The following is a 10783-nucleotide window of genomic DNA, read 5'->3' as shown; positions in this document are numbered from 1 at the left end:
TTTTGGCGGTACATCGGTCTCTCACTGTTGTGGCCTCTCCCATTGCGGAGCACAGGCTCTGGACGCGCAGGCTCAGCGGCCACGGCTCACGGGCCCAGCCGCTCTGCGGCATGTGGGATCTTTCTGGACCGGGGCACGAACCTGCATCCCCTGCATCGGCAGGCGGACTCTCAACCACTGCACCACCAGGGAAGCCTGGTAGGTATATTTTTTTAATGAACTATTTGAGAGTAAGTTGCAGACATCCTGGCCCTTCTTCACCCCTAAATATCTAGCATGTTTTTCCTAAGAACAGGAGATTCTCTTATATAGCCACATATATATACCTACCAAATTCAGGAAATTTAACATTGATACAGTATATTATCTAATACACTACCTATTTTTAAATTTTGCTAATTGGCCCAATAATGTCCTTTAAGGACCCAATCCAGGACCATGTGTTGCATTTACTTATCATGTCTGTAGTCAGCCTTGGAATCAGCCCTTCCTCCTTCAATCTCAAGACCTCAGCAAGCCCAGAAATAAACTCACACACCTACAGTCAATTAATCTTTTTTTATATAAAGTATAGTTTACAGTATTATATTAGTCTCAGGTGTACAACATAGTGATCTTATATATATATATATATTTGTTTTTACGTCTTTACAGGAGTATAATTGCTTCACAATGGTGTGTTAGCCTCTGCTCTATAACAAAGTGAATCAGTCATACATATACATATGCTCCCACATCTCTTCCCTCTTGCGTCTCCCTCCCTCCCACCCTCCCCCAGTCAATTAATCTTTGACAAAGGAGGCAAGAATACAAAATGGGAAAAAGTCTCTTCAGCAAGTGGTGCTGTGAAAGTTGGACAGCCACATGTAAATCAATAAAGTTAGAACACACCCTCACACCATGCACACACAAAAAAACAAAATGGCTTAAGATTGAAACATTAGACATGACACTATAAACCTCCTAGAAGAGAACATAGACAAAACATTCTCTGACATAAATCATACCAGTGTTTTCTTAGGTCAGTCTCCCAAAGCAGTAGAAATAAAAATAAACAAATGGGACCTAATTAAGCTTAAAAGCTTTTGCATAGCAAAGGAAACCATTAAAAAAACGAACAGAGGGATTTCCCTGGTGGTGCAGTGGTTAAGAATCCACCTGCCAATGCAGGGGACGTGGGTTTGAGCCCTGGTCCGGGAAGATCCCACATGCTGTGGAACAACTAAGCCCGGGCGCCACAACTACTGAGCCTGCACTCTAGAGCCGGTGAGCCACAACTACTGAAGCCCACGTGCCTAGAGCCCATGCTCTGCAACAAGAGAAGCCACTGCAATGAGAGGCCCGTGCGCTGCAACAAAAGTACCCCTGCTCGCTGCAACTAGAGAAAGCCTGTGCGCAGCAACAAAGACCCAATGCAGCCAAAAATAAACAAATTAATTAATTTTTAAAAACACAACAAACAAAAAAAACCCCGAAAAGACAGGGGCTTCTGTGGTGGTCCAGTGGTTAAGGCTCTGTGCTTCCACTGCAGGGGACGCGGGTTCAATCCCTGGTCAGAGAACCAAGATCCTGCATGCTGCTGGGTGGGGATGGGGAGACCAAAAAGACAACCTATGGACTGGGAGAAGGTACTTGCAAATGATGTGACCGACAAGGGCTTAATCTCCAAAATATACAAACAGCTTATACAACTCAACAACAAAAAGACCCCTATCCAAAAGTGGGCAGAAGACCTAAACAGACATTTACCAAAGAAGACATACAGATGGCCAATAGGCACGTGAAAAGATGCTCAACATCACTAATTATAAGAGAAATGCAAATCAAAACTACAGTGAGGTACCACCTCACACCGATCAGTATGGCCATCACTAAAATGTCTAGGGGCTTCCCTGGTGGCACAGTGGTTAAGAATCTGCCAATGCAGGGGACACGGGTTCGAGCCCTGGTCTGGGAAGATCCCACATGCCTCAGAGCAACTAAGCCTGTGCGCCTAGAGCCCGTGCTCTGCAACAAGAGAAGCCACTGCAACGAGAAGCCTGCGCACCGCAACAAAGTGTAGCCCCCACTCACGGCAACTAGAGAAAGCCCACGTGCAGCAACAAAGAAAGACCCACTGCAGCCAAAGATTAAAAAAAAAAAAAAAAAGTCTACAAATAACATATGCTGGAGAGGGTGTGGAGAAAAGGGAACCCTCCTACACTGCTTGTGGCAATGTCAGTTGGCGCAGCCACTATGGAAAAGAGTATGGAGGTTACTCAGAAAACTAAAAATAGAGTTACCATATGGTCCAGCAGTCCCACTCCTGGGCATATACCCGGACAAAACTATAATTCAAAAAGATGCACCCCTATGTTCATAGCAGCACTATTTACAATAGGCAAAACATGGAAACATCCAAAATGTCCATCGACAGATGAATGGATAAAGAAGATGTGGTACATATATACAATGGGATACTACTCAGCCATTAAAAAAGAATGAAATAGTGCCATTTGCAGCAACATGGATGCAACTAGAGATTATCATACTAAGTGAAGGAAGTCAGAAAGGGAAAGACAAATACCACATGATATCACTTACATGTGGGATCTAAAATATGACACAAATGAACTTATGTATGAAACAGAAATAGACACAGACATAGAGATCAGACTTGGGGTTGCCAAGGGGAAGGGAGGGAGGGAGAGGGATGGACTGGGAGTTTGGGGTTGGTAGATGCAAACTATTACATTTAGACTGGATAAGAACAAGGTCCTACTGTATAGCACAGGGAACCATATCCAATCTCCTGGGATAAACCACAATGGAAAATATAAAAAATATAAAAATTAAAAATATTTTAAAAATGCATGTGTATGTGTGTATAACTGAGTCACTTTGCTGCACAGCAGAGATGGGCATAACATGGTAAATCAAATACACTTCAATTTAAAAAAAGAGACCTCAGCCTACTTCAGTCTGTTATGTCATTGATATTTCAGGTCATTTATTTTGTAGAATGTCCTTCAGTTTGGGTTTGTCTGAATGTGTTTTCACGACTGAATTCAGGTTATGTATTCTTGGCAGGAGTTCTATGTAAGTGATGTTCTCACCTCCTCAGTGTCTTACATCAGGGGCATTTGATGGCACTTTGTCCCATTATTGGTTATGTTTTTGATCATCTGGTTGAGGTGATGTCAGCCAGATCTCTCCACTTCAAAGGTACCATTTCCCTCTTGTAATTAATAACTAATCTGTGGGAGATACTTTGAGACCGTGTGGGCATCCTGTTCCCCCACAAGCATTAACTCAGTGGTTGCAGCTTCCATTGATGATTCCTATCTGAGTCATATTACTTTGGTGGCTGCAAAATGGTGATTTTCTAACATTCCATTTAAATACTTGGCAATATATTGTAAACAAGATCTTTCCTCCCACTCATTTATGTATATCAGTATAGACTTATGGGATCCTTTTAGATTCAGTGTCTTATAATCCATTACTACTATTATTCATTTTGTTCAGAATTTTCCAGATTTGGCTAGTAGGAAACCCCCTCATGCTGTCTCCTGTGTTTTTTCAACATGCATGTCCCCATAATTTTTTAATTTATTTTATTTTATTTTATTTTTTAAATCTTTATTGGAGTATAATTGCTTTACAATGGTGTGTTAGTTTCTGCTTCATAACAAAGTGAATCAGTTATACATATACGTATGTTCCCATATCTCTTCCCTCTTGCGTCTCCCTCCCTCCCACCCTCCCATAATTTTTTTGGCACTTTTCTACCTCTTGGCACAACAGGTTCCAGGCTCTCCTTGTATCTTCCTTGCCCTAGTCTTGGAATCAGCCATTTCTCTGAGGAGTCCTGGTTCTTTGTAGCAGAGAATAGTATCTAGAAACCGAGATCTGGGCACTGATGTGCTCACTGTTCCTAGGGTATCATTACTTCTAGGCCCCTTTACCTATCTATCTATCTACCCATCCATCTACCATCATTCTATCTCTTTATCATCTATCTATAGATATAAATAAAATCCAACAACTCAAGTGTTCTTGCTTGCTCTCCCCCATTCCATATTTGCATGTTTATTCTCTTACAGTGAGATCCCTGGTTTTTAACAATATCAAGGTATTCACTCATTTTCTCAATTCTATAATAGACACAAAATAGTTTCAAAATTGCTACATCCATACACTACCAACAACAAATTTACTAAGTTGAAGATGTCCTTGCAAATCTGTCTTTAGCACAGATCCCACTGAGGGTATCTCATCAAAGAACTGTGTTCTGGATGTTGCCTCTTAAGGCCCAGGATAAAGCCACACTCCTGAGGGTAAGGGGTAGGCATGCCCAGGGTCAGTCACTAGGAAGAAGGGCCACATTGGTGGGATCCAGGGATGTGAAAGGCAGGCCTTAACATGGGGGATGGAAACCCTATTTCTCTTAGCCCTGCTCACTAGGCCTGACCTTCAAGGCATGCCATTGCCTGGGTACCTGTGAGTTGGGGAAAGATGGTGCTGCCATATGGATACAGGAGGAGCTGGGAGGGGTGGAGCCGGAGGGCTCAGACCATTTTATGACTAGATCATCCAGTTGCATGCTCGCTCAGGCTTGGTTTCCCTTTCTTTGTCCCAAGCCACAGAAAGCCTTAGGTTAGCCTCTGTGATTCCATGATCGTTGAGTACACACACAGGCTGGAGTGCTACAGGGCCCTCTGCAGTGGTGGCAGTGGGTACTTAGAGACACCCCAGGGAAAGGTGATCCCCAGGAACCATAGAGTTGCCAGGGCTAGAGATTTCCCCTCCACTGCTACTGACCCAGGAGCTGAGCTGGATTCTAAGAGTGGTGGGGGGTTCCTGATGTCCTTTCATTGTGTAATTGAGGAGACTGAGAAAGGACTTGGTCCCAAGGTCAACAGTGACTTAGTGGCGTAACTTGGTTTTCTCCAATGTCTGACAACTAAGCAGACCTCAGAACGCAGTAGCACAGGCCCATTACGGCCATGCGCGAACAGCAAATCCATTAATGATGATAGGGTCTGTTGTTCTACAATGAAAGGCAGTCATTTATGATGAACTCTTAGATTCTCTTTGTAGAGAGGACTGATTCTGTCATACCCCGTTGTTCAATGTAATGAAAACTCTATTCATGGGAAGCTAACAATGATTGCCTGGCTTATATACCTCCAGCGACAGAGTACCCTCCCTCCCACTCTCGGTGAGATGGTTGCACAGTTTTTCTTTTATTGAACCAGAACCTTCTCCTCTTATACGTCCGCCATTGATCCTCGTCTTTCCTCCGGGGCTCCTCAGAATGGTATCAAATTCTCTCCTTAAGTCTGCACACTCTTCCTCATGAGGGGAAGATCTGCAGTGAAGGTACATATCACCTCCCCCCACAAGTCGACCTGGTCCTCCTGAACTGCTCGAGTTTACTATTGATCTGAAAACCTAGAACTGAGCTCAACACTTCAGATGGTACTAAGCATCCTTGCTTCAGATCTCCTTGCCTTTCTAAATAACTACCTTTCACTGGTGATTCATATTTTCCTTACGGTTGATTAAGACCCCATAGGTAGTTTTCGTGGAACTGCTGCTAGCTCTGTCTTCTCGCTTCTGCAGCTGACATTCCAGCCTGGTTACCTTCTACCTCGTTCGTAGCCCTCCCCTCTTCATGCCCTCCATCCTGGTCTGCTCTGACCTCTTCGAATCCTGAAATCCCAATTCTTATATCTGGTCTTTCAGTACCCCATTTATCTCGTTAAGCTTAAACACAGCCTTGCCTGCAGAGGTGGAAGGGCAGCAAAAAAACAAGGGCCTGCCCAGAGTTCAGAGAAGTCATGATCCCAAGGGTGAGCAGAGATGCTTCTACTCCATCTCCCAGTACATAGGCACTGATCCGGAAACAAGCCATAAAAACCTCCCAGTCATCAACGTCACCTTCACACAGCCCCAGGGCTGTGAACACTGGACACAGATCAGAGTGGCAGTGATTCAGGTGGTTTTATGAGTGATGAAGTTTATGTACTCATGAGGCTGGGGGATGGGGAGTCTGAATAAAGTCAAATGAGCACTGCATTGAATCTCAAAGCAAACTGTAAGAGCCATGCCTTTTCTTGTATGATCCATTGTGCCTGGGACTGGAGTTCAGAGTGCTCTGAGCAGTCACACACATGGGGAGAGATGCCTGACCAGGCAACGGGAGAGGGCAGGAAACCTGAGCCCTTACTTGGCGTCGTTGTCGTGCACCAGAGCACCACTAGAGGGCACCAAAGAACCGTGTGGAGGGTCCACCCGGCAGCTGTGGATCACCCTCTGCTGGGGACACAGCTGCTTCTGTGGCTCGGTGGGGCTGCGTCGAAGCCGTCAGCAGCATCCTGTGCTACTCTACAAGGCACTCACTGGCCTTAAATGAGGCCAGACTTCAGGCACCTTGGAGGACCACCACCCCGCCCCGCACCCCAGGGCAGCAGGTGAAGCAGAGTAGGGGGGAGGTGTGGGGAGCTGCTGGGGAAGGAGGGACCAGAGGGCCCAGGGTGTACCTGGCCATAGCACTCCCCCTGTTCCTAGTGTGGGCTGGCCACACAGCCCGGCGCCAGTGAGCACAGGGCACTGACCCCTGCAGATGCCATGCCGGGATCTGACAGGGCCTGAGCCAGGATTTTAGGCCCAGTTCTCTGTGCAGTTGTGGACTACAGCATTTCCACTGGCCTAAGAATGTTTCCCTTGCCCTGGATAACTGGCTTACAAGAACTTTCAGCTTGCTTTTTTCTCTTCTTTATTTTCCCTCCTTATTTGTTGCTCACTTGGGCAATTACCTAAGTAATCATTCATTCATTCATTCCATAACTATCAAGCACTACCATCTGCCAGGTACTGTTCTGGGCATGGGGAAGGCAGCAATAACCAGGGCTGACAAGAGCCCTGTCCTCATGGGTCTTCCATCCTAGTAAGATCAGGACGGCTCCATGAGAGGTGACCTCAGAGGGGGAATGGGCTGGCCTCAGCAAATAACAGCCACCCTAAGAACAAGAGCTGCCTTGTCATGAGTGACAGTAACGTGCTAGTTGCAAAGCTGTGAGCTCTACACACGTTATCTTGTTGAAGCCTCATAAGAATCTAACAAGGTTGGACTTCCCTGGCAGCACAATGGTTAAGAATCCACCTGCCAGTGCAGGTGACACGGGTTCAAGCCCTGGTCCAGGAAGATCCCACATGCCGCGGAGCAAGTAAGCCCATGCGCCACAACTACTGAGCCTGCGCTCTACAGCCTGAGAGCCACAACTACTGAGCCCACGTGTTGCAACTACTGAGGCCTGCGCGCCTAGAGCCCATGCTTCACAACTAGAGAAGCCACCACAATGGGAAGCCTGTGCACTGCAACGAAGAGTAGCCCCCGCTCGCCGCAACTAGAGAAAGCCTGCATGCAGCAACGAAGACCCAATGCAGCCAAAAATGAGAAGAAAAAAATCTATCAAGGTGTTAACCTCATTTTACAGATGAGGAAACTAAGGCACAGAGAAGTTAAGTAACTTGCCCTAAATCTCCAGCTAGTGTCAGAGCTGAGATTCGTTTGATTCCCAAACCAATGTTCATTCCTTCCTCACCACATGCATCCCCCAACTGCCCTGCTTCATATTCCAAGGAGACAGTGGGTATAATACCTGCTCTGTAAATTGTGAGGTGCTGCTCATGGGAGGAACGACTTAATTGCTATAGAGTTAATAGAGGCCTCCCTGAAGCCCCCGGAGCTCTGCAAAGGCTATGCTTTGGTGCTGCATGAAATCAAGCTGTCTGCAATGGCCGGAGCCTGCAAGTACTCACACCTGACTCCTGGTCTAGCTGCTGCTCAGCGGGAGGCAGGCAGACGCTGCCCGGGAAAGCCTCCCCCATCTGTGCAGCGAAAGGGGAGCAGCTGGCCTGAGAGTCCCTCCGCATGATGCAACTATTCACAGTGTAGGTTAGTGGCCCCTACAAACATCCGGCTTTGTCAGGCTGCACAAATGGACCAGCAAGGGTCTGGGCATGGCTTGAAACATTGAGGCCTGAAAGGTCAAAGGGCTGGGTCCTGTTATAGACTTACTGGGTGACCTTGGGCAAGTCCTCGCCCTTTTGTTGACTTCAGCTTCCCATCTACAAATGAGCCTATGAGTTAATTTACAGTACAGTTAATGTAAGCCTGAATAACTGAGGGATGACTATATTTCTCTTACATTTCACGACTGTATTTGTCCTGCATTCACTCATTCAGAATCGACTTGATCAGTATTTCTCATGTGCCTGCTGTGTGCCGTGCACTGTGCTTGATGCTGGGGTCCAGGTGTATAAGACCCGTAGGATGCTTGTCTTCCTGGAGCGTGCATTCCAGTGGAGGGCACAGGAGGTTGACAAACCATACGGCACAGCTACGAGTAGAGGGGTGATAAATGTTCCTAAAGAGAACAACAAGGCACTCTGAGGGCTACTAGCCAGAGGACCTACTTCAGACCAGATAGTCTGGGAAGGCTCTTCTGAAGTGGCGACATTAATCTGGGACCTGAACGGTGGGAAGACGAGCCATGTGAAAACCTCGGGGGAGAGCATTCCTAGGAGAGGGAACAGCAAGCAGGCAGGACCTGAAATGGCAAAGACTTCGGCATATTTTAGGAACCAAAAGGAGGCCAGCGTGGCTGGAGTGCAATAAGTGAGGGGGCCAGTGCTGCTCCTCACTCCATAATCTGCACACAAATCACCTGGGGGGCTTGTTAAAATGCAGATGGGTCAGTAGGTCTGGGTGGGCCCCAGGATGCTGTATTTCTGAGCAGCTCCTAGGGGATGCTTGATGCTGTTGGTCCACGGACTGCCCTTTGGACAGCAAGGCCTTAAAGGATCTTAAGCAATAGGGTGACATTTGGTCCTCAGCTTAGCAGATCTCTGGTTAAGAATGCAGACTCCTTGAAAAGGGAACCCTCCTACACTGTTGGTGGGAATGTAATTTGGTGCAGCCACTGTGGAAAACAGTACGGAGGTTCCTCAGAAAACTAAAAATAGAATTACTATATGATCCAGCAATCCCACTCCTGGGCATATATACACCTGGATAAAACTATAATTCAAAAAGAAACATGCATCCCTATGTTCATAGCAGCACTATTCAAGTAGCCAAAACATGGAAAAAACCTAAATGTCCACCAACAGATGAATGGGTAAAGAAGATGTGGTACATATATACAATGGAATACTACTCAGCTATAAAAAAGAATGAAATAATGCCATTTGCAGCAACATGGATGCAACTAGAGATCATCATACCAAATGAAGTCAGAAAGAGAAAGACAGATACCACATGATATTGCTTAGATGTAGAATCTAAAATATGGCAGAAATGAACCTATCTATAAAACAAAAACAGACTCAGACATAGAGAACAGACTGGTGGTTGCCTAGTGGGTGGGGGAGGGATGGAGTAGGAGGTTGGGGTCAGCAGATGTGAGCTTTTATGTATAGGATGGATAAACTACAAGGTCCTACTGTATAGCACAGAGAACTATATTCAATATCCTATGATAAACCATAATGGAAAAGGATATTTAAAAAAAGGATGTATATATAACTGACTCACTTTGCTGTAGAGCAGTAATTAACACAATATTGTAAATCAACTACACTTCAATAAATAAAAAAGATAGAATGTAGACTCCTTTTGTCATTTGCACGCCTCTGACACAGAGTGACAGCTAAGCACAAGGACAGACTTGACACAGCGTGTCTGTGTGTTCAGACCCTGAGTGGGGAGGGTGAGGAGTCCGGTGGTGGGCATGAAGGGTGCCACGAGCTTCCGTTGTGATCACGGGGCTCTTGGCTCTGGCTCCTCGGACCTCTTAGGCTGCCACTGCTGTGGGTAGCTCAGGTTCCCAAGCACCACCTGGCTAGTGCTTCTTGGAAGGAGGGGGTGTCTTCCACCTTCTGACCAGCTCCCAGAAGCTGGCTTTCTGCCTCTTTTTTTTAAAAATTTCAAAGCTGATTTTTGAAATACCTGGTAGAATTGGTAGATTTTTCTACTGGGGGTGAGTATATGTGTGTATATAAACTTGAGTTTGAGTGTGTGTGGTACAGAGAGGAGGGAGGATGTCTGACCTTTCTGGGCTGCATTTCAGAGTCTTGAGATGCTTCTCTTTTCCTGGGAAGGCATGTGAGTCAACACTGCCTCTTTTTGGGGGGAAGATGGGGGGCGGTCCCATCAAGGAAACCTGGCAGGGAGAGAAAGTCCCCTGAGTTCAGATCCCAAGTCCATCACTTGCCGGTTGTGAGACTTTGAACACATCTCTAAGCCTTTCCGAGCCAAGATTTCCTCACCTGCAACCTCCCAGGTTTGGCAAGATGATCAGAAGAGGTGACTAGTGAGTTTAGCAGGCTCCTGAGACTGGAAGGCCCACTCCTTATATGTGAACCATCATCGTTATCTCCCAGCACAGGGAGTCAACAGAGCCCTGGAGCTGGGAGGACCTTCCGGATCCCTCCGGGCTGGCTGCTTATCTCCACAGCAGCAGCTCCACATCTCCAGGCAGCCAAGCTCTAAGCTGTCACTTCAGGGTAAGATTTTCTTGTTAGACTGTTTGATTATGAGTTTGGGTGAATTTTTTTCAGAATCCCAAATCGGGAAGGGACCTGTGAGATCACCCACAAGGGTTTCTCTACGGGGGAACTTCCGGCAGCTATTTTCTTTGGAGGGCGTGTGATTCTCTGTTGTGAGGGACTGTCCTGTTCAGTGCAGGGCACTCAGAACCCCTGGCGCCTGGGCACTAAATGCCAGGAATGC

General features: G+C 46.5%; 1 protein-coding gene across 1 annotated transcript in view; it reads right to left on the bottom strand.

The window, feature by feature from the left end:
- The window catches only part of GABBR2 (gamma-aminobutyric acid type B receptor subunit 2), a 370111-nt gene that overhangs the window by 15577 nt on the left and 343751 nt on the right, over positions 1–10783 (bottom strand). The gene's annotated exons all lie outside the window — the stretch shown is intronic.

This window comes from Lipotes vexillifer, unplaced genomic scaffold, assembly GCF_000442215.2.
Source record: "Lipotes vexillifer unplaced genomic scaffold, Lipotes_vexillifer_v1.1 scaffold809, whole genome shotgun sequence".
Lineage (NCBI taxonomy): Eukaryota > Metazoa > Chordata > Mammalia > Artiodactyla > Lipotidae > Lipotes > Lipotes vexillifer.
This window is presented reverse-complemented; position numbering and strand designations above follow the sequence as displayed.